We start from the raw sequence: 27,481 nt of genomic DNA, 5'->3' as shown, positions 1-27,481 counted from the left end.
GTATTTCGCTTGAAGGACAATGTTGGTCCAGTATGTGTGTGTTTGTGTGAATATGTGTGCCTATACGCCATGAAAGTGACACGCCATTACATCATTCTTCCAGGGTCAGTCCCCTAATTATTTTGAATGGGCTTGGCGATCATATATTACATTCGTGAAAACGCAGTTGTTTAAGATATATATTTATCAATTTATATTTGTGATTGTGGCTGAATTTACTCCTGCCAGATGCCTTTTTATATAATGTTGCGCTGACAAACATTGTGCTACATTTTTGCCCTTTTAAGGCCATTCAAAAAGCTAACAAACGTTAGAAAACTACAGGGCTACTTCCTTGAAAATGTTGCGGCACTTTCGATGCACGTTGACACAACCATTGGAACAAAGTGTTGTTGTTTCGTAAACTCCATGTACTGTTGGATGAGAACACGGATGACCAGCGATCAAGTGTCAGGGTCAGACACACAACAAGTCTCTGTGGCGCAATTACTTAGCGCTTTAGACTGTTAATCTAAAGGTTGGTGGTTCGAGCCCACCCAGGGACGAGAGTTTTCAGTTTGTTGTGCTCCATGACGCGGATGTGACATCCTGGACCTGTAATGAGATTCCCTGTTACTTTGTCCTGCTGAGGGTCAATGCCAACACAAGCCTCTCTAGTGCAATCAGTTAGTGTTTTTGACAATCTATCTAAAGATTGGTGCTTCGACACCACCCATGGATGACATTTTTCAGATTGTAGCGATGTGAAACTTCCTGACTTGTAGTGAGCTTCCATGAGACTTTGGCCTGCTGAGGGTCAATATAATCACAAGTCTCTGTGGCGCAATTGGTTAGCGCCTTAGGCCGTTAGGTTAAAGGTTGGTGATTTGAGCCCACCCAGAGATGCTATCTTTCCATTTATAGTGATGTGGAAAGACCTTCCTGGATTTACAGTAAGCTTGCTTTTGACCTGCTTTGTTTCCTATTGTCACATGTGATTGGTGTGTTGTTGAACATGAAAGATGACAAGTTCCTATACCTGCTGCTATACTATACCTAAATGGCTGTCAATGGTCTCTGATATTATGTTACTCAATAGCTTGATCATTCTGTGGTCTCCATGGAACATATCATTTATTCATATTAATCCGGCAAGTATGACAATGTAAATGATGTCAATCTGGCATGAAAACCCTTAGCATTTAAATGTATTTCGCTTGAAGGACAATGTTGGTCCAGTATGTGTGTGTTTGTGTGAATATGTGTGCCTATACGCCATGAAAGTGACACGCCATTACATCATTCTTCCAGGGTCAGTCCCCTAATTATTTTGAATGGGCTTGGCGATCATATATTACATTCGTGAAAACGCAGTTGTTTAAGATATATATTTATCAATTTATATTTGTGATTGTGGCTGAATTTACTCCTGCCAGATGCCTTTTTATATAATGTTGCGCTGACAAACATTGTGCTACATTTTTGCCCTTTTAAGGCCATTCAAAAAGCTAACAAACGTTAGAAAACTACAGGGCTACTTCCTTGAAAATGTTGCGGCACTTTCGATGCACGTTGACACAACCATTGGAACAAAGTGTTGTTGTTTCGTAAACTCCATGTACTGTTGGATGAGAACACGGATGACCAGCGATCAAGTGTCAGGGTCAGATACACAACAAGTCTCTGTGGTGCAATTGGTTAGCGCGTTAGACTGTTAATCTAAAGGTTGGTGGTTCGAGCCCACCCAGGGACGAGAGTTTTCAGTTTGTTGTGCTCCATGACGCGGATGTGACATCCTGGACCTGTAATGAGATTCCCTGTTACTTTGTCCTGCTGAGGGTCAATGCCAACACAAGCCTCTCTAGTGCAATCAGTTAGTGTTTTTGACAATCTATCTAAAGATTGGTGCTTCGACACCACCCATGGATGACATTTTTCAGATTGTAGCGATGTGAAACTTCCTGACTTGTAGTGAGCTTCCATGAGACTTTGGCCTGCTGAGGGTCAATATAATCACAAGTCTCTGTGGCGCAATTGGTTAGCGCCTTAGGCCGTTAGGTTAAAGGTTGGTGATTTGAGCCCACCCAGAGATGCTATCTTTCCATTTATAGTGATGTGGAAAGACCTTCCTGGATTTACAGTAAGCTTGCTTTTGACCTGCTTTGTTTCCTATTGTCACATGTGATTGGTGTGTTGTTGAACATGAAAGATGACAAGTTCCTATACCTGCTGCTATACTATACCTAAATGGCTGTCAATGGTCTCTGATATTATGTTACTCAATAGCTTGATCATTCTGTGGTCTCCATGGAACATATCATTTATTCATATTAATCCGGCAAGTATGACAATGTAAATGATGTCAATCTGGCATGAAAACCCTTAGCATTTAAATGTATTTCGCTTGAAGGACAATGTTGGTCCAGTATGTGTGTGTTTGTGTGAATATGTGTGCCTATACGCCATGAAAGTGACACGCCATTACATCATTCTTCCAGGGTCAGTCCCCTAATTATTTTGAATGGGCTTGGCGATCATATATTACATTCGTGAAAACGCAGTTGTTTAAGATATATATTTATCAAATTATATTTGTGATTGTGGCTGAATTTACTCCTGCCAGATGCCTTTTTATATAATGTTGCGCTGACGAACATTGTGCTACATTTTTGCCCTTTTAAGGCCATTCAAAAAGCTAACAAACGTTAGAAAACTACAGGGCTACTTCCTTGAAAATTTTGCGGCACATTCGATGCACGTTGACACAACCATTGGAACAAAGTGTTGTTGTTTCGTAAACTCCATGTACTGTTGGATGAGAACACGGATGGCCAGCGATCAAGTGTCAGGGTCAGATACACAGCAAGTCTCTGTGGCGCAATTGGTTAGCGCGTTAGACTGTTAATCTAAAGGTTGGTGGTTCGAGCCCACCCAGGGACGAGAGTTTTCAGTTTGTTGTGCTCCATGATGCGGATGTGACATCCTGGACCTGTAATGAGATTCCCTGTTACTTTGTCCTGCTGAGGGTCAATGCCAACACAAGCCTCTCTAGTGCAATCAGTTAGTGTGTTTGACAATCTATCTAAAGATTGGTGCTTCGACACCACCCATGGATGACATTTTTCAGATTGTAGCGATGTGAAACTTCCTGACTTGTAGTGAGCTTCCATGAGACTTTGGCCTGCTGAGGGTCAATATAATCACAAGTCTCTGTGGCGCAATTGGTTAGCGCCTTAGGCCGTTAGTTTAAAGGTTGGTGATTTCAGCCCACCCAGAGATGCTATCTTTCCATTTATAGTGATGTGGAAAGACCTTCCTGGATTTACAGTAAGCTCGCTTTTGACCTGCTTTGTTTCCTATTGTCACATGTGATTGGTGTGTTGTTGAACATGAAAGATGACAAGTTCCTATACCTGCTACTATACTATACCTAAATGGCTGTCAATGGTCCCTGATATTATGTTACTCAATAGCTTGATCATTCTGTGGTCTCCATGGAACATATCATTTATTCATATTAATCCGGCAAGTATGACAATGTAAATGATGTCAATCTGGCATGAAAACCCTTAGCATTTAAATGTATTTCGCTTGAAGGACAATGTTGGTCCAGTATGTGTGTGTTTGTGTGAATATGTGTGCCTATACGCCATGAAAGTGACTCGCCATTACATCATTCTTCCAGGGTCAGTCCCCTAATTATTTTGAATGGGCTTGGCGATCATATATTACATTTGTGAAAACGCAGTTGTTTAAGATATATATTTATCAAATTATATTTGTGATTGTGGCTGAATTTACTCCTGCCAGATGCCTTTTTATATAATGTTGCGCGGACGAACATTGTGCTACATTTTTGCCCTTTTAAGGCCATTTAAAAAGCTAACAAACGTTAGAAAACTACAGGGCTACTTCCTTGAAAATTTTGCGGCACTTTCGATGCACGTTGACACAACCATTGGAACAAAGTGTTGTTGTTTCGTAAACTCCATATTCTGTTGGATGAGAACACGGATGGCCAGCGATCAAGTGTCAGGGTCAGATACACAACAAGTCTCTGTGGCGCAATTGGTTAGCGCGTTAGACTGTTAATCTAAAGGTTGGTGGTTCGAGCCCACCCAGGGATGAGAGTTTTCAGTTTGTTGTGCTCCATGATGCGGATGTGACATCCTGGACCTGTAATGAGATTCCCTGTTACTTTGTCCTGCTGAGGGTCAATGCCAACACAAGCCTCTCTAGTGCAATTAGTTAGTGTGTTTGACAATCTATCTAAAGATTGGTGCTTCGACACCACCCATGGATGACATTTTTCAGATTGTAGCGATGTGAAACTTCCTGACTTGTAGTGAGCTTCCATGAGACTTTGGCCTGCTGAGGGTCAATATAATCACAAGTCTCTGTGGCGCAATTGGTTAGCGCCTTAGGCCGTTAGTTTAAAGGTTGGTGATTTCAGCCCACCCAGAGATGCTATCTTTCCATTTATACTGATGTGGAAAGACCTTCCTGGATTTACAGTAAGCTCGCTTTTGACCTGCTTTGTTTCCTATTGTCACATGTGATTGGTGTGTTGTTGAACATGAAAGATGACAAGTTCCTATACCTGCTGCTATACTATACCTAAATGGCTGTCAATGGTCTCTGATATTATGTTACTCAATAGCTTGATCATTCTGTGGTCTCCATGGAACATATCATTTATTCATATTAATCCGGCAAGTATGACAATGTAAATGATGTCAATCTGGCATGAAAACCCTTAGCATTTAAATGTATTTCGCTTGAAGGACAATGTTGGTCCAGTATGTGTGTGTTTGTGTGAATATGTGTACCTATACGACATGAAAGTGACTCGCCATTACATCATTCTTCCAGGGTCAGTCCCCTAATTATTTTGAATGGACTTGGCGATCATATATTACATTTGTGAAAACGCAGTTGTTTAAGATATATATTTATCAAATTATATTTGTGATTGTGGCTGAATTTACTCCTGCCAGATGCCTTTTTATATAATGTTGCGCTGACGAACATTGTGCTACATTTTTGCCCTTTTAAGGCCATTCAAAAAGCTAACAAACGTTAGAAAACTACAGGGCTACTTCCTTGAAAATGTTGCGGCACTTTCGATGCACGTTGACACAACCATTGGAACAAAGTGTTGTTGTTTCGTAAACTCCATGTACTGTTGGATGAGAACACGGATGGCCAGCGATCAAGTGTCAGGGTCAGATACACAACAAGTCTCTGTGGTGCAATTGGTTAGCGCGTTAGACTGTTAATCTAAAGGTTGGTGGTTCGAGCCCACCCAGGGACGAGAGTTTTCAGTTTGTTGTGCTCCATGATGCGGATGTGACATCCTGTAATGAGATTCCCTGTTATTTTGTGCTGCTGAGGGTCAATGCCAACACAAGCATCTCTAGTGCAATCAGTTAGTGTGTTTCACAATCTATCTAAAGATTGGTGCTTCGACACCACCCATGGATGACATTTTTCAGATTGTAGCGATGTGAAACTTCCTGACTTGTAGTGAGCTTCCATGAGACTTTGGCCTGCTGAGGGTGAATATAATCACAAGTCACTGTGGCGCAATTGGTTAGCGCCTTAGGCCGTTAGTTTAAAGATTGGTGATTTCAGCCCACCCAGAGATGCTATCTTTCCATTTATAGTGATGTGGAAAGACCTTCCTGGATTTACAGTAAGCTCGCTTTTGACCTGCTTTGTTTCCTATTGTCACATGTGATTGGTGTGTTGTTGAACATGAAAGATGACAAGTTCCTATACCTGCTGCTATACTATACCTAAATGGCTGTCAATGGTCTCTGATATTCTGTTACTCAATAGCTTGATCATTCTGTGGTCTCCATGGAACATATCATTTATTCATATTAATCCGGCAAGTATGACAATGTAAATGATGTCAATCTGGCATGAAAACCCTTAGCATTTAAATGTATTTCGCTTGAAGGACAATGTTGGTCCAGTATGTGTGTGTTTGTGTGAATATGTGTGCCTATACGCCATGAAAGTGACTCGCCATTACATCATTCTTCCAGGGTCAGTCCCCTAATTATTTTGAATGGGCTTGGCGATCATATATTACATTCGTGAAAACGCAGTTGTTTAAGATATATATTTATCAAATTATATTTGTGATTGTGGCTGAATTTACTCCTGCCAGATGCCTTTTTATATAATGTTGCGCTGACGAACATTGTGCTACATTTTTGCCCTTTTAAGGCCATTCAAAAAGCTAACAAACGTTAGAAAACTACAGGGCTACTTCCTTGAAAATTTTGCGGCACTTTCGATGCACGTTGACACAACCATTGGAACAAAGTGTTGTTGTTTCGTAAACTCCATGTACAGTTGGATGAGATCACGGATGGCCAGCGATCAAGTGTCAGGGTCAGATACACAACAAGTCTCTGTGGCGCAATTGGTTAGCGCGTTAGACTGTTAATCTAAAGGTTGGTGGTTCGAGCCCACCCATGGATGAGAGTTTTCAGTTTGTTGTGCTCCATGATGCGGATGTGACATCCTGTAATGAGATTCCCTGTTATTTTGTGCTGCTGAGGGTCAATGCCAACACAAGCATCTCTAGTGCAATCAGTTAGTGTGTTTGACAATCTATCTAAAGATTGGTGCATCGACACCACCCACTGATGACATTTTCCAGATTGCAGCGATGTGAAACTTCCTGACTTGTAGTTAGCTTCCATGAGACTTTGGCCTGCTGAGGGTCAATATAACCACAAGTCTCTGTGGCGCAATTGGTTAGCGCCTTACGCCGTTAGTTTAAAGGTTGGTGATTTGAGCCCACCCAGAGATGCTTTCTTTCCATTTATAGTGATGTGGAAAGACCTTCCTGGATTTACAGTAAGCTCGCTTTTGACCTGCTTTGTTTCCTATTGTCACATGTGATTGGTGTGTTGTTGAACATGAAAGATGACAAGTTCCTATACCTGCTGCTATACTATACCTAAATGGCTGTCAATGGTCTCTGATATTATGTTACTCAATAGCTTGATCATTCTGTGGTCTCCATGGAACATATCATTTATTCATATTAATCCGGCAAGTATGACAATGTAAATGATGTCAATCTGGCATGAAAACCCTTAGCATTTAAATGTATTTCGCTTGAAGGACAATGTTGGTCCAGTATGTGTGTGTTTGTGTGAATATGTGTGCCTATGCGCCATGAAAGTGACTCGCCATTACATCATTCTTCCAGGGTCAGTCCCCTAATTATTTTGAATGGGCTTGGCGATCATATATTACATTCGTGAAAACGCAGTTGTTTAAGATATATATTTATCAAATTATATTTGTGATTGTGGCTGAATTTACTCCTGCCAGATGCCTTTTTATATAATGTTGCGCTGACGAACATTGTGCTACATTTTTGCCCTTTTAAGGCCATTCAAAAAGCTAACAAACGTTAGAAAACTACAGGGCTACTTCCTTGAAAATTTTGCGGCACTTTCGATGCACGTTGACACAACCATTGGAACAAAGTGTTGTTGTTTCGTAAACTCCATGTACTGTTGGATGAGAACACGGATGGCCAGCGATCAAGTGTCAGGGTCAGATACACAACAAGTCTCTGTGGCGCAATTGGTTAGCGCGTTAGACTGTTAATCTAAAGGTTGGTGGTTCGAGCCCACCCAGGGACGAGAGTTTTCAGTTTGTTGTGCTCCATGATGCGGATGTGACATCCTATAATGAGATTCCCTGTTATTTTGTGCTGCTGAGGGTCAATGCCAACACAAGCATCTCTAGTGCAATCAGTTAGTGTGTTTGACAATCTATCTAAAGATTGGTCCTTCGACACCACCCATGGATGACATTTTTCAGATTGTAGCGATGTGAAACTTCCTGACTTGTAGTTAGCTTCCATGAGACGTTGGCCTGCTGAGGGTCAATATAACCACAAGTCTCTGTGGCGCAATTGGTTAGCGCCTTAGGCCGTTAGTTTAAAGGTTGGTTATTTGAGCCCACCCAGAGATGCTTTCTTTCCATTTATAGTGATGTGGAAAGACCTTCCTGGATTTACAGTAAACTGGCTTTTGACCTGCTTTGTTTCCTATTGTCACATGTGATTGGTGTGTTGTTGAACATGAAAGATGACAAGTTCCTATACCTGCTGCTATACTATACCTAAATGGCTGTCAATGCTCTCTGATATTCTGTTACTCAATAGGTTGATCATTCTGTGGTCTCCATGGAACATATCATTTATTCATATTAATCCGGCAAGTATGACAATGTAAATGATGTCAATCTGGCATGAAAACCCTTAGCATTTAAATGTATTTCGCTTGAAGGACAATGTTGGTCCAGTATGTGTGTGTTTGTGTGAATATGTGTGCCTATACGCCATGAAAGTGACACGCCATTACATCATTCTTCTGGGGTCAGTCCCCTAATTATTTTGAATGGGCTTGGCGATCATATATTACATTCGTGAAAACGCAGTTGTTTAAGATATATATTTATCAAATTATATTTGTGATTGTGGCTGAATTTACTCCTGCCAGATGCCTTTTTATATAATGTTGCGCTGACGAACATTGTGCTACATTTTTGCCCTTTTAAGGCCATTCAAAAAGCTAACAAACGTTAGAAAACTACAGGGCTACTTCCTTGAAAATGTTGCGGCACTTTCGATGCACGTTGACACAACCATTGGAACAAAGTGTTGTTGTTTCGTAAACTCCATGTACTGTTGGATGAGAACACGGATGACCAGCGATCAAGTGTCAGGGTCAGATACACAACAAGTCTCTGTGGCGCAATTGGTTAGGGCGTTAGACTGTTAATCTAAAGGTTGGTGGTTCGATCCCACCCAGGGACTTCAGTTTTCAGTTTGTTGTGCTCCATGATGCGGATGTGACATCCTGGACCTGTAATGAGATTCCCTGTTACTTTGTCCTGCTGAGGGTCAATGCCAACACAAGCCTCTCTAGTGCAATCAGTTAGTGTGTTTGACAATCTATCAAAAGATTGGTGCTTCGACACCACCCATGGATGACATTTTTCAGATTGTAGCGATGTGAAACTTCCTGACTTGTAGTGAGCTTCCATGAGACTTTGGCCTGCTGAGGGTCAATATAATCACAAGTCTCTGTGGCGCAATTGGTTAGCCCCTTAGGCCGTTAGTTTAAAGGTTGGTGATTTCAGCCCACCCAGAGATGCTATCTTTCCATTTATAGTGATGTGGAAAGACCTTCCTGGATTTACAGTAAGCTCGCTTTTGACCTGCTTTGTTTCCTATTGTCACATGTGATTGGTGTGTTGTTGAACATGAAAGATGACAAGTTCCTATACCTCCTGCTATACTATACCTAAATGGCTGTCAATGGTCTCTGATATTCTGTTACTCAATAGCTTGATCATTCTGTGGTCTCCATGGAACATATCATTTATTCATATTAATCCGGCAAGTATGACAATGTAAATGATGTCAATCTGGCATGAAAACCCTTAGCATTTAAATGTATTTCGCTTGAAGGACAATGTTGGTCCAGTATGTGTGTGTTTGTGTGAATATGTGTGCCTATACGCCATGAAAGTGACACGCCATTACATCATTCTTCCAGGGTCAGTCCCCTAATTATTTTGAATGGGCTTGGCGATCATATATTACATTCGTGAAAACGCAGTTGTTTAAGATATATATTTATCAAATTATATTTGTGACTGTGGCTGAATTTACTCCTGCCAGATGCCTTTTTATATAATGTTGCGCTGACGAACATTGTGCTACATTTTTGCCCTTTTAAGGCCATTCAAAAAGCTAACAAACGTTAGAAAACTACAGGGCTACTTCCTTGAAAATGTTGCGGCACTTTCGATGCACGTTGACACAACCATTGGAACAAAGTGTTGTTGTTTCGTAAACTCCATGTACAGTTGGATGAGATCACGGATGGCCAGCGATCAATTGTCAGGGTCAGACACACAACAAGTCGCTGTGGTGCAATTGGTTAGCGCGTTAGTCTGTTAATCTAAAGGTTGGTGGTTCGAGCCCACCCAGGGACGAGAGTTTTCAGTTTGTTGTGCTCCATGATGCGGATGTGACATCCTGGACCTGTAATGAGATTCCCTATTATTTTGTGCTGCTGAGGGTCAATGCCAACACAAGCATCTCTAGTGCAATCAGTTAGTGTGTTTGACAATCTATCTAAAGATTGGTGCTTCGACACCACCCATGGATGACATTTTTCAGATTGTAGCGATGTGAAACTTCCTGACTTGTAGTGAGCTTCCATGAGACTTTGGCCTGCTGAGGGTCAATATAATCACAAGTCTCTGTGGCGCAATTGGTTAGCGCCTTAGGCCGTTAGTTTAAAGGTTGGTGATTTCAGCCCACCCAGAGATGTTATCTTTCCATTTATAGTGATGTGGAAAGACCTTCCTGGATTTACAGTAAGCTCGCTTTTGACCTGCTTTGTTTCCTATTGTCACATGTGATTGGTGTGTTGTTGAACATGAAAAATGACAAGTTCCTATACCTGCTGCTATACTATACCTAAATGGCTGTCAATGGTCTTTGATATTATGTTACTCAATAGCTTGATCATTCTGTGGTCTCCATGGAACATATCATTTATTCATATTAATCCGGCAAGTATGACAATGTAAATTATGTCAATCTGGCATGAAAACCCTTAGCATTTAAATGTATTTCGCTTGAAGGACAATGTTGGTCCAGTATGTGTGTGTTTGTGTGAATATGTGTGCCTATACGCCATGAAAGTGACACGCCATTACATCATTCTTCCAGGGTCAGTCCCCTAATTATTTTGAATGGGCTTGGCGATCATATATTACATTCGTGAAAACGCAGTTGTTTAAGATATATATTTATCAAATTATATTTGTGATTGTGGCTGAATTTACTCCTGCCAGATGCCTTTTTATATAATGTTGCGCTGACGAACATTGTGCTACATTTTTGCCCTTTTAAGGCCATTCAAAAAGCTAACAAACGTTAGAAAACTACAGGGCTACTTCCTTGAAAATTTTGCGGCACTTTCGATGCACGTTGACACAACCATTGGAACAAAGTGTTGTTGTTTCATAAACTCCATGTACTGTTGGATGAGAACACGGATGGCCAGCGATCAAGTGTCAGGGTCAGATACACAGCAAGTCTCTGTGGCGCAATTGGTTAGCGCGTTAGACTGTTAATCTAAAGGTTGGTGGTTCGAGCCCACCCAGGGATGAGAGTTTTCAGTTTGTTGTGCTCCATGATGCGGATGTGACATCCTGGACCTGTAATGAGATTCCCTGTTACTTTGTCCTGCTGAGGGTCAATGCCAACACAAGCCTCTCTAGTGCAATCAGTTAGTGTGTTTGACAATCTATCTAAAGATTGGTGCTTCGACACCACCCATGGATGACATTTTTCAGATTGTAGCGATGTGAAACTTCCTGAATTGTAGTGAGCTTCCATGAGACTTTGGCCTGCTGAGGGTCAATATATTCACAAGTCTCTGTGGCGCAATTGGTTAGCGCCTTAGGCCGTTAGTTTAAAGGTTGGTGATTTCAGCCCACCCAGAGATGCTATCTTTCCATTTATAGTGATGTGGAAAGACCTTCCTGGATTTACAGTAAGCTCGCTTTTGACCTGCTTTGTTTCCTATTGTCACATGTGATTGGTGTGTTGTTGAACATGAAAGATGACAAGTTCCTATACCTGCTGCTATACTATACCTAAATGGCTGTCAATGGTCTCTGATATTATGTTACTCAATAGCTTGATCATTCTGTGGTCTCCATGGAACATATCATTTATTCATATTAATCCGGCAAGTATGACAATGTAAATGATGTCAATCTGGCATGAAAACCCTTAGCATTTAAATGTATTTCGCTTGAAGGACAATGTTGGTCCAGTATGTGTGTGTTTGTGTGAATATGTGTGCCTATACGCCATGAAAGTGACTCGCCATTACATCATTCTTCCAGGGTCAGTCCCCTAATTATTTTGAATGGGCTTGGCGATCATATATTACATTTGTGAAAACGCAGTTGTTTAAGATATATATTTATCAAATTATATTTGTGATTGTGGCTGAATTTACTCCTGCCAGATGCCTTTTTATATAATGTTGCGCTGACGAACATTGTGCTACATTTTTGCCCTTTTAAGGCCATTCAAAAAGCTAACAAACGTTAGAAAACTACAGGGCTACTTCCTTGAAAATTTTGCGGCACTTTCGATGCACGTTGACACAACCATTGGAACAAAGTGTTGTTGTTTCGTAAACTCCATGTACTGTTTGATGAGAACACGGATGGCCAGCGATCAAGTGTCAGGGTCAGATACACAGCAAGTCTCTGTGGCGCAATTGGTTAGCGCGTCAGACTGTTAATCTAAAGGTTGGTGGTTCGAGCCCACCCAGGGACGAGAGTTTTCAGTTTGTTGTGCTCCATGATGCGGATGTGACATCCTGGACCTGTAATGAGATTCCCTGTTACTTTGTCCTGCTGAGGGTCAATGCCAACACAAGCCTCTCTAGTGCAATCAGTTAGTGTGTTTGACAATCTATCTAAAGATTGGTGCTTCGACACCACCCATGGATGACATTTTTCAGATTGTAGCGATGTGAAACTTCCTGACTTGTAGTGAGCTTCCATGAGACTTTGGCCTGCTGAGGGTCAATATATTCACAAGTCTCTGTGGCGCAATTGGTTAGCGCCTTAGGCCGTTAATTTAAAGGTTGGTGATTTCAGCCCACCCAGAGATGCTATCTTTCCATTTATAGTGATGTGGAAAGACCTTCCTGGATTTACAGTAAGCTCGCTTTTGACCTACTTTGTTTCCTATTGTCACATGTGATTGGTGTGTTGTTGAACATGAAAGATGACAAGTTCCTATACCTGCTGCTATACTATACCTAAATGGCTGTCAATGGTCTCTGATATTATGTTACTCAATAGCTTGATCATTCTGTGGTCTCCATGGAACATATCATTTATTCATATTAATCCGGCAAGTATGACAATGTAAATGATGTCAATCTGGCATGAAAACCCTTAGCATTTAAATGTATTTCGCTTGAAGGACAATGTTGGTCCAGTATGTGTGTGTTTGTGTGAATATGTGTGCCTATACGCCATGAAAGTGACACGCCATTACATCATTCTTCCAGGGTCAGTCCCCTAATTATTTTGAATGGGCTTGGCGATCATATATTACATTCGTGAAAACGCAGTTGTTTAAGATATATATTTATCAAATTATATTTGTGATTGTGGCTGAATTTACTCCTGCCAGATGCCTTTTTATATAATGTTGCGCTGACGAACATTGTGCTACATTTTTGCCCTTTTAAGGCCATTCAAAAAGCTAACAAACGTTAGAAAACTACAGGGCTACTTCCTTGAAAATTTTGCGGCACTTTCGATGCACGTTGACACAACCATTGGAACAAAGTGTTGTTGTTTCATAAACTCCATGTACTGTTGGATGAGAACACGGATGGCCAGCGATCAAGTGTCAGGGTCAGATACACCGCAAGTCTCTGTGGCGCAATTGGTTAGCGCGTTAGACTGTTAATCTAAAGGTTGGTGGTTCGAGCCCACCCAGGGACGAGAGTTTTCAGTTTGTTGTGCTCCATGATGCGGATGTGACATCCTGTAATGAGATTCCCTGTTATTTTGTGCTGCTGAGGGTCAATGTCAACACAAGCATCTCTAGTGCAATCAGTTAGTGTGTTTCACAATCTATCTAAAGATTGGTGCTTCGACACCACCCATGGATGACATTTTTCAGATTGTAGCGATGTGAAACTTCCTGACTTGTAGTGAGCTTCCATGAGACTTTGGCCTGCTGAGGGTCAATATAACCACAAGTCTCTGTGGCGCAATTGGTTAGCGCCTCACGCCGTTAGTTTAAAGGTTGGTGATTTGAGCCCACCCAGAGATGCTTTCTTTCCATTTATAGTGATGTGGAAAGACCTTCCTGGATTTACAGTAAGCTCGCTTTTGACCTGCTTTGTTTCCTATTGTCACATGTGATTGGTGTGTTGTTGAACATGAAAGATGACAAGTTCCTATACCTGCTGCTATACTATACCTAAATGGCTGTCAATGGTCTCTGATATTATGTTACTCAATAGCTTGATCATTCTGTGGTCTCCATGGAACATATCATTTATTCATATTAATCCGGCAAGTATGACAATGTAAATTATGTCAATCTGGCATGAAAACCCTTAGCATTTAAATGTATTTCGCTTGAAGGACAATGTTGGTCCAGTATGTGTGTGTTTGTGTGAATATGTGTGCCTATGCGCCATGAAAGTGACTCGCCATTACATCATTCTTCCAGGGTCAGTCCCCTAATTATTTTGAATGGGCTTGGCGATCATATATTACATTCGTGAAAACGCAGTTGTTTAAGATATATATTTATCAAATTATATTTGTGATTGTGGCTGAATTTACTCCTGCCAGATGCCTTTTTATATAATGTTGCGCTGACGAACATTGTGCTACATTTTTGCCCTTTTAAGGCCATTCAAAAAGCTAACAAACGTTAGAAAACTACAGGGCTACTTCCTTGAAAATTTTGCGGCACTTTCGATGCACGTTGACACAACCATTGGAACAAAGTGTTGTTGTTTCGTAAACTCCATGTACTGTTGGATGAGAACACGGATGGCCAGCGATCAAGTGTCAGGGTCAGATACACAGCAAGTCTCTGTGGCGCAATTGGTTAGCGCGTTAGACTGTTAATCTAAAGGTTGGTGGTTCGAACCCACCCAGGGACGAGAGTTTTCAGTTTGTTGTGCTCCATGATGCGGATGTGACATCCTGGACCTGTAATGAGATTCCCTGTTACTTTGTCCTGCTGAGGGTCAATGCCAACACAAGCCTCTCTAGTGCAATCAGTTAGTGTGTTTGACAATCTATCTAAAGATTGGTGCTTCGACACCACCCATGGATGACATTTTTCAGATTGTAGCGATGTGAAACTTCCTGACTTGTAGTGAGCTTCCATGAGACTTTGGCCTGCTGAGGGTCAATATAATCACAAGTCTCTGTGGCGCAATTGGTTAGCGCCTTAGGCCGTTAGTTTAAAGGTTGGTGATTTCAGCCCACCCAGAGATGCTATCTTTCCATTTATAGTGATGTGGAAAGACCTTCCTGGATTTACAGTAAGCTCGCTTTTGACCTGCTTTGTTTCCTATTGTCACATGTGATTGGTGTGTTGTTGAACATGAAAGATGACAAGTTCCTATACCTGCTGCTATACTATACCTAAATGGCTGTCAATGGTCTCTGATATTATGTTACTCAATAGCTTGATCATTCTGTGGTCTCCATGGAACATATCATTTATTCATATTAATCCGGCAAGTATGACAATGTAAATGATGTCAATCTGGCATGAAAACCCTTAGCATTTAAATGTATTTCGCTTGAAGGACAATGTTGGTCCAGTATGTGTGTGTTTGTGTGAATATGTGTGCCTATGCGCCATGAAAGTGACACGCCATTACATCATTCTTCCAGGGTCAGTCCCCTAATTATTTTGAATGGGCTTGGCGATCATATATTACATTCGTGAAAACGCAGTTGTTTAAGATATATATTTATCAAATTATATTTGTGATTGTGGCTGAATTTACTCCTGCCAGATGCCTTTTTATATAATGTTGCGCTGACGAACATTGTGCTACATTTTTGCCCTTTTAAGGCCATTCAAAAAGCTAACAAACGTTAGAAAACTACAGGGCTACTTCCTTGAAAATTTTGCGGCACTTTCGATGCACGTTGACACAACCATTGGAACAAAGTGTTGTTGTTTCGTAAACTCCATGTACTGTTGGATGAGAACACGGATGGCCAGCGATCAAGTGTCAGGGTCAGATACACAACAAGTCTCTGTGGCGCAATTGGTTAGCGCGTTAGACTGTTAATCTAAAGGTTGGTGGTTCGAGCCCACCCAGGGACGAGAGTTTTCAGTTTGTTGTGCTCCATGATGCGGATGTGACATCCTGTAATGAGATTCCCTGTTATTTTGTGCTGCTGAGGGTCAATGCCAACACAAGCCTCTCTAGTGCAATCAGTTAGTGTGTTTGACAATCTATCTAAAGATTGGTCCTTCGACACCACCCATGGATGACATTTTTCAGATTGTAGCGATGTGAAACTTCCTGACTTGTAGTTAGCTTCCATGAGACTTTGGCCTGCTGAGGGTCAATATAACCACAAGTCTCTGTTGCGCAATTGGTTAGCGCCTTAGGCCGTTAGTTTAAAGGTTGGTGATTTGAGCCCACCCAGAGATGCTTTCTTTCCATTTATAGTGATGTGGAAAGACCTTCCTGGATTTACAGTAAACTGGCTTTTGACCTGCTTTGTTTCCTATTGTCACATGTGATTGGTGTGTTGTTGAACATGAAAGATGACAAGTTCCTATACCTGCTGCTATACTATACCTAAATGGCTGTCAATGGTCTCTTATATTCTGTTACTCAATAGGTTGATCATTCTGTGGTCTCCATGGAACATATCATTTATTCATATTAATCCGGCAAGTATGACAATGTAAATGATGTCAATCTGGCATGAAAACCCTTAGCATTTAAATGTATTTCGCTTGAAGGACAATGTTGGTCCAGTATGTGTGTGTTTGTGTGAATATGTGTGCCTATACGCCATGAAAGTGACACGCCATTACATCATTCTTCCGGGGTCAGTCCCCTAATTATTTTGAATGGGCTTGGCGATCATATATTACATTCGTGAAAACGCAGTTGTTTAAGATATATATTTATCAAATTATATTTGTGATTGTGGCTGAATTTACTCCTGCCAGATGCCTTTTTATATAATGTTGCGCTGACGAACATTGTGCTACATTTTTGCCCTTTTAAGGCCATTCAAAAAGCTAACAAACGTTAGAAAACTACAGGGCTACTTCCTTGAAAATGTTGCGGCACTTTCGATGCACGTTGACACAACCATTGGAACAAAGTGTTGTTGTTTCGTAAACTCCATGTACTGTTGGATGAGAACACGGATGACCAGCGATCAAGTGTCAGGGTCAGATACACAACAAGTCTCTGTGGCGCAATTGGTTAGTGCGTTAGACTGTTAATCTAAAGGTTGGTGGTTCGATCCCACCCAGGGACTTGAGTTTTCAGTTTGTTGTGCTCCATGATGCGGATGTGACATCCTGGACCTGTAATGAGATTCCCTGTTACTTTGTCCTGCTGAGGGTCAATGCCAACACAAGCCTCTCTAGTGCAATCAGTTAGTGTGTTTGACAATCTATCTAAAGATTGGTTCTTCGACACCACCCATGGATGACATTTTTCAGATTGTAGCGATGTGAAACTTCCTGACTTGTAGTGAGCTTCCATGAGACTTTGGCCTGCTGAGGGTCAATATAATCACAAGTCTCTGTGGCGCAATTGGTTAGCGCCTTAGGCCGTTAGTTTAAAGGTTGGTGATTTCAGCCCACCCAGAGATGTTATCTTTCCATTTATAGTGATGTGGAAAGACCTTCCTGGATTTACAGTAAGCTCGCTTTTGACCTGCTTTGTTTCCTATTGTCACATGTGATTGGTGTGTTGTTGAACATGAAAGATGACAAGTTCCTATACCTGCTGCTATACTATACCTAAATGGCTGTCAATGGTCTCTGATATTATGTTACTCAATAGCTTGATCATTCTGTGGTCTCCATGGAACATATCATTTATTCATATTAATCCGGCAAGTATGACAATGTAAATGATGTCAATCTGGCATGAAAACCCTTAGCATTTAAATGTATTTCGCTTGAAGGACAATGTTGGTCCAGTATGTGTGTGTTTGTGTGAATATGTGTGCCTATACGCCATGAAAGTGACACGCCATTACATCATTCTTCCGGGGTCAGTCCCCTAATTATTTTGAATGGGCTTGGCGATCATATATTACATTCGTGAAAACGCAGTTGTTTAAGATATATATTTATCAAATTATATTTGTGATTGTGGCTGAATTTACTCCTGCCAGATGCCTTTTTATATAATGTTGCGCTGACGAACATTGTGCTACATTTTTGCCCTTTTAAGGCCATTCAAAAAGCTAACAAACGTTAGAAAACTACAGGGCTACTTCCTTGAAAATGTTGCGGCACTTTCGATGCACGTTGACACAACCATTGGAACAAAGTGTTGTTGTTTCGTAAACTCCATGTACTGTTGGATGAGAACACGGATGACCAGCGATCAAGTGTCAGGGTCAGATACACAACAAGTCTCTGTGGCGCAATTGGTTAGTGCGTTAGACTGTTAATCTAAAGGTTGGTGGTTCGATCCCACCCAGGGACTTGAGTTTTCAGTTTGTTGTGCTCCATGATGCGGATGTGACATCCTGGACCTGTAATGAGATTCCCTGTTACTTTGTCCTGCTGAGGGTCAATGCCAACACAAGCCTCTCTAGTGCAATCAGTTAGTGTGTTTGACAATCTATCTAAAGATTGGTGCTTCGACACCACCCATGGATGACATTTTTCAGATTGTAGCGATGTGAAACTTCCTGACTTGTAGTGAGCTTCCATGAGACTTTGGCCTGCTGAGGGTCAATATATTCACAAGTCTCTGTGGCGCAATTGGTTAGCGCCTTAGGCCGTTAATTTAAAGGTTGGTGATTTCAGCCCACCCAGAGATGCTATCTTTCCATTTATAGTGATGTGGAAAGACCTTCCTGGATTTACAGTAAGCTCGCTTTTGACCTACTTTGTTTCCTATTGTCACATGTGATTGGTGTGTTGTTGAACATGAAAGATGACAAGTTCCTATACCTGCTGCTATACTATACCTAAATGGCTGTCAATGGTCTCTGATATTATGTTACTCAATAGCTTGATCATTCTGTGGTCTCCATGGAACATATCATTTATTCATATTAATCCGGCAAGTATGACAATGTAAATTATGTCAATCTGGCATGAAAACCCTTAGCATTTAAATGTATTTCGCTTGAAGGACAATGTTGGTCCAGTATGTGTGTGTTTGTGTGAATATGTGTGCCTATGCGCCATGAAAGTGACTCGCCATTACATCATTCTTCCAGGGTCAGTCCCCTAATTATTTTGAATGGGCTTGGCGATCATATATTACATTCGTGAAAACGCAGTTGTTTAAGATATATATTTATCAAATTATATTTGTGATTGTGGCTGAATTTACTCCTGCCAGATGCCTTTTTATATAATGTTGCGCTGACGAACATTGTGCTACATTTTTGCCCTTTTAAGGCCATTCAAAAAGCTAACAAACGTTAGAAAACTACAGGGCTACTTCCTTGAAAATGTTGCGGCACTTTCGATGCACGTTGACACAACCATTGGAACAAAGTGTTGTTGTTTCGTAAACTCCATGTACTGTTGGATGAGAACACGGATGACCAGCGATCAAGTGTCAGGGTCAGATACACAACAAGTCTCTGTGGCGCAATTGGTTAGTGCGTTAGACTGTTAATCTAAAGGTTGGTGGTTCGATCCCACCCAGGGACTTGAGTTTTCAGTTTGTTGTGCTCCATGATGCGGATGTGACATCCTGGACCTGTAATGAGATTCCCTGTTACTTTGTCCTGCTGAGGGTCAATGCCAACACAAGCCTCTCTAGTGCAATCAGTTAGTGTGTTTGACAATCTATCTAAAGATTGGTGCTTCGACACCACCCATGGATGACATTTTTCAGATTGTAGCGATGTGAAACTTCCTGACTTGTAGTGAGCTTCCATGAGACTTTGGCCTGCTGAGGGTCAATATATTCACAAGTCTCTGTGGCGCAATTGGTTAGCGCCTTAGGCCGTTAATTTAAAGGTTGGTGATTTCAGCCCACCCAGAGATGCTATCTTTCCATTTATAGTGATGTGGAAAGACCTTCCTGGATTTACAGTAAGCTCGCTTTTGACCTACTTTGTTTCCTATTGTCACATGTGATTGGTGTGTTGTTGAACATGAAAGATGACAAGTTCCTATACCTGCTGCTATACTATACCTAAATGGCTGTCAATGGTCTCTGATATTATGTTACTCAATAGCTTGATCATTCTGTGGTCTCCATGGAACATATCATTTATTCATATTAATCCGGCAAGTATGACAATGTAAATTATGTCAATCTGGCATGAAAACCCTTAGCATTTAAATGTATTTCGCTTGAAGGACAATGTTGGTCCAGTATGTGTGTGTTTGTGTGAATATGTGTGCCTATGCGCCATGAAAGTGACTCGCCATTACATCATTCTTCCAGGGTCAGTCCCCTAATTATTTTGAATGGGCTTGGCGATCATATATTACATTCGTGAAAACGCAGTTGTTTAAGATATATATTTATCAAATTATATTTGTGATTGTGGCTGAATTTACTCCTGCCAGATGCCTTTTTATATAATGTTGCGCTGACGAACATTGTGCTACATTTTTGCCCTTTTAAGGCCATTCAAAAAGCTAACAAACGTTAGAAAACTACAGGGCTACTTCCTTGAAAATTTTGCGGCACTTTCGATGCACGTTGACACAACCATTGGAACAAAGTGTTGTTGTTTCGTAAACTCCATGTACTGTTGGATGAGAACACGGATGGCCAGCGATCAAGTGTCAGGGTCAGATACACAGCAAGTCTCTGTGGCGCAATTGGTTAGCGCGTTAGACTGTTAATCTAAAGGTTGGTGGTTCGAACCCACCCAGGGACGAGAGTTTTCAGTTTGTTGTGCTCCATGATGCGGATGTGACATCCTGGACCTGTAATGAGATTCCCTGTTACTTTGTCCTGCTGAGGGTCAATGCCAACACAAGCCTCTCTAGTGCAATCAGTTAGTGTGTTTGACAATCTATCTAAAGATTGGTGCTTCGACACCACCCATGGATGACATTTTTCAGATTGTAGCGATGTGAAACTTCCTGACTTGTAGTGAGCTTCCATGAGACTTTGGCCTGCTGAGGGTCAATATAATCACAAGTCTCTGTGGCGCAATTGGTTAGCGCCTTAGGCCGTTAGTTTAAAGGTTGGTGATTTCAGCCCACCCAGAGATGCTATCTTTCCATTTATAGTGATGTGGAAAGACCTTCCTGGATTTACAGTAAGCTCGCTTTTGACCTGCTTTGTTTCCTATTGTCACATGTGATTGGTGTGTTGTTGAACATGAAAGATGACAAGTTCCTATACCTGCTGCTATACTATACCTAAATGGCTGTCAATGGTCTCTGATATTATGTTACTCAATAGCTTGATCATTCTGTGGTCTCCATGGAACATATCATTTATTCATATTAATCCGGCAAGTATGACAATGTAAATGATGTCAATCTGGCATGAAAACCCTTAGCATTTAAATGTATTTCGCTTGAAGGACAATGTTGGTCCAGTATGTGTGTGTTTGTGTGAATATGTGTGCCTATGCGCCATGAAAGTGACACGCCATTACATCATTCTTCCAGGGTCAGTCCCCTAATTATTTTGAATGGGCTTGGCGATCATATATTACATTCGTGAAAACGCAGTTGTTTAAGATATATATTTATCAAATTATATTTGTGATTGTGGCTGAATTTACTCCTGCCAGATGCCTTTTTATATAATGTTGCGCTGACGAACATTGTGCTACATTTTTGCCCTTTTAAGGCCATTCAAAAAGCTAACAAACGTTAGAAAACTACAGGGCTACTTCCTTGAAAATTTTGCGGCACTTTCGATGCACGTTGACACAACCATTGGAACAAAGTGTTGTTGTTTCGTAAACTCCATGTACTGTTGGATGAGAACACGGATGGCCAGCGATCAAGTGTCAGGGTCAGATACACAACAAGTCTCTGTGGCGCAATTGGTTAGCGCGTTAGACTGTTAATCTAAAGGTTGGTGGTTCGAGCCCACCCAGGGACGAGAGTTTTCAGTTTGTTGTGCTCCATGATGCGGATGTGACATCCTGTAATGAGATTCCCTGTTATTTTGTGCTGCTGAGGGTCAATGCCAACACAAGCCTCTCTAGTGCAATCAGTTAGTGTGTTTGACAATCTATCTAAAGATTGGTCCTTCGACACCACCCATGGATGACATTTTTCAGATTGTAGCGATGTGAAACTTCCTGACTTGTAGTTAGCTTCCATGAGACTTTGGCCTGCTGAGGGTCAATATAACCACAAGTCTCTGTTGCGCAATTGGTTAGCGCCTTAGGCCGTTAGTTTAAAGGTTGGTGATTTGAGCCCACCCAGAGATGCTTTCTTTCCATTTATAGTGATGTGGAAAGACCTTCCTGGATTTACAGTAAACTGGCTTTTGACCTGCTTTGTTTCCTATTGTCACATGTGATTGGTGTGTTGTTGAACATGAAAGATGACAAGTTCCTATACCTGCTGCTATACTATACCTAAATGGCTGTCAATGGTCTCTTATATTCTGTTACTCAATAGGTTGATCATTCTGTGGTCTCCATGGAACATATCATTTATTCATATTAATCCGGCAAGTATGACAATGTAAATGATGTCAATCTGGCATGAAAACCCTTAGCATTTAAATGTATTTCGCTTGAAGGACAATGTTGGTCCAGTATGTGTGTGTTTGTGTGAATATGTGTGCCTATACGCCATGAAAGTGACACGCCATTACATCATTCTTCCGGGGTCAGTCCCCTAATTATTTTGAATGGGCTTGGCGATCATATATTACATTCGTGAAAACGCAGTTGTTTAAGATATATATTTATCAAATTATATTTGTGATTGTGGCTGAATTTACTCCTGCCAGATGCCTTTTTATATAATGTTGCGCTGACGAACATTGTGCTACATTTATGCCCTTTTAAGGCCATTCAAAAAGCTAACAAACGTTAGAAAACTACAGGGCTACTTCCTTGAAAATGTTGCGGCACTTTCGATGCACGTTGACACAACCATTGGAACAAAGTGTTGTTGTTTCGTAAACTCCATGTACTGTTGGATGAGAACACGGATGACCAGCGATCAAGTGTCAGGGTCAGATACACAACAAGTCTCTGTGGCGCAATTGGTTAGTGCGTTAGACTGTTAATCTAAAGGTTGGTGGTTCGATCCCACCCAGGGACTTGAGTTTTCAGTTTGTTGTGCTCCATGATGCGGATGTGACATCCTGGACCTGTAATGAGATTCCCTGTTACTTTGTCCTGCTGAGGGTCAATGCCAACACAAGCCTCTCTAGTGCAATCAGTTAGTGTGTTTGACAATCTATCTAAAGATTGGTTCTTCGACACCACCCATGGATGACATTTTTCAGATTGTAGCGATGTGAAACTTCCTGACTTGTAGTGAGCTTCCATGAGACTTTGGCCTGCTGAGGGTCAATATAATCACAAGTCTCTGTGGCGCAATTGGTTAGCGCCTTAGGCCGTTAGTTTAAAGGTTGGTGATTTCAGCCCACCCAGAGATGTTATCTTTCCATTTATAGTGATGTGGAAAGACCTTCCTGGATTTACAGTAAGCTCGCTTTTGACCTGCTTTGTTTCCTATTGTCACATGTGATTGGTGTGTTGTTGAACATGAAAGATGACAAGTTCCTATACCTGCTGCTATACTATACCTAAATGGCTGTCAATGGTCTCTGATATTATGTTACTCAATAGCTTGATCATTCTGTGGTCTCCATGGAACATATCATTTATTCATATTAATCCGGCAAGTATGACAATGTAAATGATGTCAATCTGGCATGAAAACCCTTAGCATTTAAATGTATTTCGCTTGAAGGACAATGTTGGTCCAGTATGTGTGTGTTTGTGTGAATATGTGTGCCTATACGCCATGAAAGTGACACGCCATTACATCATTCTTCCGGGGTCAGTCCCCTAATTATTTTGAATGGGCTTGGCGATCATATATTACATTCGTGAAAACGCAGTTGTTTAAGATATATATTTATCAAATTATATTTGTGATTGTGGCTGAATTTACTCCTGCCAGATGCCTTTTTATATAATGTTGCGCTGACGAACATTGTGCTACATTTTTGCCCTTTTAAGGCCATTCAAAAAGCTAACAAACGTTAGAAAACTACAGGGCTACTTCCTTGAAAATGTTGCGGCACTTTCGATGCACGTTGACACAACCATTGGAACAAAGTGTTGTTGTTTCGTAAACTCCATGTACTGTTGGATGAGAACACGGATGACCAGCGATCAAGTGTCAGGGTCAGATACACAACAAGTCTCTGTGGCGCAATTGGTTAGTGCGTTAGACTGTTAATCTAAAGGTTGGTGGTTCGATCCCACCCAGGGACTTGAGTTTTCAGTTTGTTGTGCTCCATGATGCGGATGTGACATCCTGGACCTGTAATGAGATTCCCTGTTACTTTGTCCTGCTGAGGGTCAATGCCAACACAAGCCTCTCTAGTGCAATCAGTTAGTGTGTTTGACAATCTATCTAAAGATTGGTGCTTCGACACCACCCATGGATGACATTTTTCAGATTGTAGCGATGTGAAACTTCCTGACTTGTAGTGAGCTTCCATGAGACTTTGGCCTGCTGAGGGTCAATATAATCACAAGTCTCTGTGGCGCAATTGGTTAGCGCCTTAGGCCGTTAGTTTAAAGGTTGGTGATTTCAGCCCACCCAGAGATGTTATCTTTCCATTTATAGTGATGTGGAAAGACCTTCCTGGATTTACAGTAAGCTCGCTTTTGACCTGCTTTGTTTCCTATTGTCACATGTGATTGGTGTGTTGTTGAACATGAAAGATGACAAGTTCCTATACCTGCTGCTATACTATACCTAAATGGCTGTCAATGGTCTCTGATATTATGTTACTCAATAGCTTGATCATTCTGTGGTCTCCATGGAACATATCATTTATTCATATTAATCCGGCAAGTATGACAATGTAAATGATGTCAATCTGGCATGAAAACCCTTAGCATTTAAATGTATTTCGCTTGAAGGACAATGTTGGTCCAGTATGTGTGTGTTTGTGTGAATATGTGTGCCTATACGCCATGAAAGTGACACGCCATTACATCATTCTTCCGGGGTCAGTCCCCTAATTATTTTGAATGGGCTTGGCGATCATATATTACATTCGTGAAAACGCAGTTGTTTAAGATATATATTTATCAAATTATATTTGTGATTGTGGCTGAATTTACTCCTGCCAGATGCCTTTTTATATAATGTTGCGCTGACGAACATTGTGCTACATTTTTGCCCTTTTAAGGCCATTCAAAAAGCTAACAAACGTTAGAAAACTACAGGGCTACTTCCTTGAAAATGTTGCGGCACTTTCGATGCACGTTGACACAACCATTGGAACAAAGTGTTGTTGTTTCGTAAACTCCATGTACTGTTGGATGAGAACACGGATGACCAGCGATCAAGTGTCAGGGTCAGATACACAACAAGTCTCTGTGGCGCAATTGGTTAGTGCGTTAGACTGTTAATCTAAAGGTTGGTGGTTCGATCCCACCCAGGGACTTGAGTTTTCAGTTTGTTGTGCTCCATGATGCGGATGTGACATCCTGGACCTGTAATGAGATTCCCTGTTACTTTGTCCTGCTGAGGGTCAATGCCAACACAAGCCTCTCTAGTGCAATCAGTTAGTGTGTTTGACAATCTATCTAAAGATTGGTGCTTCGACACCACCCATGGATGACATTTTTCAGATTGTAGCGATGTGAAACTTCCTGACTTGTAGTGAGCTTCCATGAGACTTTGGCCTGCTGAGGGTCAATATAATCACAAGTCTCTGTGGCGCAATTGGTTAGCGCCTTAGGCCGTTAGTTTAAAGGTTGGTGATTTCAGCCCACCCAGAGATGTTATCTTTCCATTTATAGTGATGTGGAAAGACCTTCCTGGATTTACAGTAAGCTCGCTTTTGACCTGCTTTGTTTCCTATTGTCACATGTGATTGGTGTGTTGTTGAACATGAAAGATGACAAGTTCCTATACCTGCTGCTATACTATACCTAAATGGCTGTCAATGGTCTCTGATATTATGTTACTCAATAGCTTGATCATTCTGTGGTCTCCATGGAACATATCATTTATTCATATTAATCCGGCAAGTATGACAATGTAAATGATGTCAATCTGGCATGAAAACCCTTAGCATTTAAATGTATTTCGCTTGAAGGACAATGTTGGTCCAGTATGTGTGTGTTTGTGTGAATATGTGTGCCTATACGCCATGAAAGTGACACGCCATTACATCATTCTTCCAGGGTCAGTCCCCTAATTATTTTGAATGGGCTTGGCGATCATATATTACATTCGTGAAAACGCAGTTGTTTAAGATATATATTTATCAAATTATATTTGTGATTGTGGCTGAATTTACTCCTGCCAGATGCCTTTTTATATAATGTTGCGCTGACGAACATTGTGCTACATTTTTGCCCTTTTAAGGCCATTCAAAAAGCTAACAAACGTTAGAAAACTACAGGGCTACTTCCTTGAAAATTTTGCGGCACTTTCGATGCACGTTGACACAACCATTGGAACAAAGTGTTGTTGTTTCATAAACTCCATGTACTGTTGGATGAGAACACGGATGGCCAGCGATCAAGTGTCAGGGTCAGATACACAGCAAGTCTCTGTGGCGCAATTGGTTAGCGCGTTAGACTGTTAATCTAAAGGTTGGTGGTTCGAGCCCACCCAGGGACGAGAGTTTTCAGTTTGTTGTGCTCCATGATGCGGATGTGACATCCTGGACCTGTAATGAGATTCCCTGTTACTTTGTCCTGCTGAGGGTCAATGCCAACACAAGCCTCTCTAGTGCAATCAGTTAGTGTGTTTGACAATCTATCTAAAGATTGGTGCTTCGACACCACCCATGGATGACATTTTTCAGATTGTAGCGATGTGAAACTTCCTGACTTGTAGTGAGCTTCCATGAGACTTTGGCCTGCTGAGGGTCAATATAATCACAAGTCTCTGTGGCGCAATTGGTTAGCGCCTTAGGCCGTTAGTTTAAAGGTTGGTGATTTCAGCCCACCCAGAGATGTTATCTTTCCATTTATAGTGATGTGGAAAGACCTTCCTGGATTTACAGTAAGCTCGCTTTTGACCTGCTTTGTTTCCTATTGTCACATGTGATTGGTGTGTTGTTGAACATGAAAGATGACAAGTTCCTATACCTGCTGCTATACTATACCTAAATGGCTGTCAATGGTCTCTGATATTATGTTACTCAATAGCTTGATCATTCTGTGGTCTCCATGGAACATATCATTTATTCATATTAATCCGGCAAGTATGACAATGTAAATGATGTCAATCTGGCATGAAAACCCTTAGCATTTAAATGTATTTCGCTTGAAGGACAATGTTGGTCCAGTATGTGTGTGTTTGTGTGAATATGTGTGCCTATACGCCATGAAAGTGACACGCCATTACATCATTCTTCCAGGGTCAGTCCCCTAATTATTTTGAATGGGCTTGGCGATCATATATTACATTCGTGAAAACGCAGTTGTTTAAGATATATATTTATCAAATTATATTTGTGATTGTGGCTGAATT

At 41.2% G+C, this 27,481-nt stretch overlaps 20 non-coding genes across 20 annotated transcripts; all 20 read left to right on the top strand.

Annotated features, from left to right (window-relative positions):
• The first annotated feature begins 1,658 nt into the window (after nucleotides 1–1,658).
• trnan-guu (transfer RNA asparagine (anticodon GUU)) lies at nucleotides 1,659–1,732 on the top strand. The gene has a single exon. It is a non-coding gene; the product is annotated as a tRNA-Asn (tRNA).
• A 1,113-nt stretch (nucleotides 1,733–2,845) lies between these two features.
• Nucleotides 2,846–2,919, top strand: trnan-guu (transfer RNA asparagine (anticodon GUU)). The gene has a single exon. It is a non-coding gene; the product is annotated as a tRNA-Asn (tRNA).
• A 1,113-nt stretch (nucleotides 2,920–4,032) lies between these two features.
• Nucleotides 4,033–4,106, top strand: trnan-guu (transfer RNA asparagine (anticodon GUU)). The gene has a single exon. It is a non-coding gene; the product is annotated as a tRNA-Asn (tRNA).
• A 1,113-nt stretch (nucleotides 4,107–5,219) lies between these two features.
• On the top strand, nucleotides 5,220–5,293 carry trnan-guu (transfer RNA asparagine (anticodon GUU)). Its single transcript has one exon. It is a non-coding gene; the product is annotated as a tRNA-Asn (tRNA).
• Nucleotides 5,294–7,581: 2,288 nt separating this feature from the next.
• trnan-guu (transfer RNA asparagine (anticodon GUU)) lies at nucleotides 7,582–7,655 on the top strand. Its single transcript has one exon. It is a non-coding gene; the product is annotated as a tRNA-Asn (tRNA).
• A 1,107-nt stretch (nucleotides 7,656–8,762) lies between these two features.
• trnan-guu (transfer RNA asparagine (anticodon GUU)) lies at nucleotides 8,763–8,836 on the top strand. The gene has a single exon. It is a non-coding gene; the product is annotated as a tRNA-Asn (tRNA).
• Nucleotides 8,837–11,136: 2,300 nt separating this feature from the next.
• On the top strand, nucleotides 11,137–11,210 carry trnan-guu (transfer RNA asparagine (anticodon GUU)). The gene has a single exon. It is a non-coding gene; the product is annotated as a tRNA-Asn (tRNA).
• A 1,113-nt stretch (nucleotides 11,211–12,323) lies between these two features.
• trnan-guu (transfer RNA asparagine (anticodon GUU)) lies at nucleotides 12,324–12,397 on the top strand. The gene has a single exon. It is a non-coding gene; the product is annotated as a tRNA-Asn (tRNA).
• A 1,113-nt stretch (nucleotides 12,398–13,510) lies between these two features.
• Nucleotides 13,511–13,584, top strand: trnan-guu (transfer RNA asparagine (anticodon GUU)). The gene has a single exon. It is a non-coding gene; the product is annotated as a tRNA-Asn (tRNA).
• Nucleotides 13,585–14,691: 1,107 nt separating this feature from the next.
• Nucleotides 14,692–14,765, top strand: trnan-guu (transfer RNA asparagine (anticodon GUU)). Its single transcript has one exon. It is a non-coding gene; the product is annotated as a tRNA-Asn (tRNA).
• A 1,113-nt stretch (nucleotides 14,766–15,878) lies between these two features.
• trnan-guu (transfer RNA asparagine (anticodon GUU)) lies at nucleotides 15,879–15,952 on the top strand. The gene has a single exon. It is a non-coding gene; the product is annotated as a tRNA-Asn (tRNA).
• Nucleotides 15,953–17,059: 1,107 nt separating this feature from the next.
• On the top strand, nucleotides 17,060–17,133 carry trnan-guu (transfer RNA asparagine (anticodon GUU)). The gene has a single exon. It is a non-coding gene; the product is annotated as a tRNA-Asn (tRNA).
• Nucleotides 17,134–18,246: 1,113 nt separating this feature from the next.
• trnan-guu (transfer RNA asparagine (anticodon GUU)) lies at nucleotides 18,247–18,320 on the top strand. Its single transcript has one exon. It is a non-coding gene; the product is annotated as a tRNA-Asn (tRNA).
• A 1,113-nt stretch (nucleotides 18,321–19,433) lies between these two features.
• trnan-guu (transfer RNA asparagine (anticodon GUU)) lies at nucleotides 19,434–19,507 on the top strand. Its single transcript has one exon. It is a non-coding gene; the product is annotated as a tRNA-Asn (tRNA).
• A 1,113-nt stretch (nucleotides 19,508–20,620) lies between these two features.
• On the top strand, nucleotides 20,621–20,694 carry trnan-guu (transfer RNA asparagine (anticodon GUU)). The gene has a single exon. It is a non-coding gene; the product is annotated as a tRNA-Asn (tRNA).
• A 1,113-nt stretch (nucleotides 20,695–21,807) lies between these two features.
• Nucleotides 21,808–21,881, top strand: trnan-guu (transfer RNA asparagine (anticodon GUU)). Its single transcript has one exon. It is a non-coding gene; the product is annotated as a tRNA-Asn (tRNA).
• A 1,107-nt stretch (nucleotides 21,882–22,988) lies between these two features.
• Nucleotides 22,989–23,062, top strand: trnan-guu (transfer RNA asparagine (anticodon GUU)). The gene has a single exon. It is a non-coding gene; the product is annotated as a tRNA-Asn (tRNA).
• Nucleotides 23,063–24,175: 1,113 nt separating this feature from the next.
• On the top strand, nucleotides 24,176–24,249 carry trnan-guu (transfer RNA asparagine (anticodon GUU)). Its single transcript has one exon. It is a non-coding gene; the product is annotated as a tRNA-Asn (tRNA).
• Nucleotides 24,250–25,362: 1,113 nt separating this feature from the next.
• trnan-guu (transfer RNA asparagine (anticodon GUU)) lies at nucleotides 25,363–25,436 on the top strand. The gene has a single exon. It is a non-coding gene; the product is annotated as a tRNA-Asn (tRNA).
• A 1,113-nt stretch (nucleotides 25,437–26,549) lies between these two features.
• Nucleotides 26,550–26,623, top strand: trnan-guu (transfer RNA asparagine (anticodon GUU)). Its single transcript has one exon. It is a non-coding gene; the product is annotated as a tRNA-Asn (tRNA).
• Nucleotides 26,624–27,481: the final 858 nt, after the last annotated feature.

The sequence above is a fragment of the Salmo salar genome, chromosome 07, assembly GCF_965601325.2.
Source record: "Salmo salar chromosome 07, fSalSal1, whole genome shotgun sequence".
NCBI classification, from domain to species: Eukaryota; Metazoa; Chordata; class Actinopteri; order Salmoniformes; family Salmonidae; genus Salmo; species Salmo salar.
Note: the sequence above shows the minus strand (reverse complement) of the source record. Positions and strands in the feature narration are given on the sequence as shown.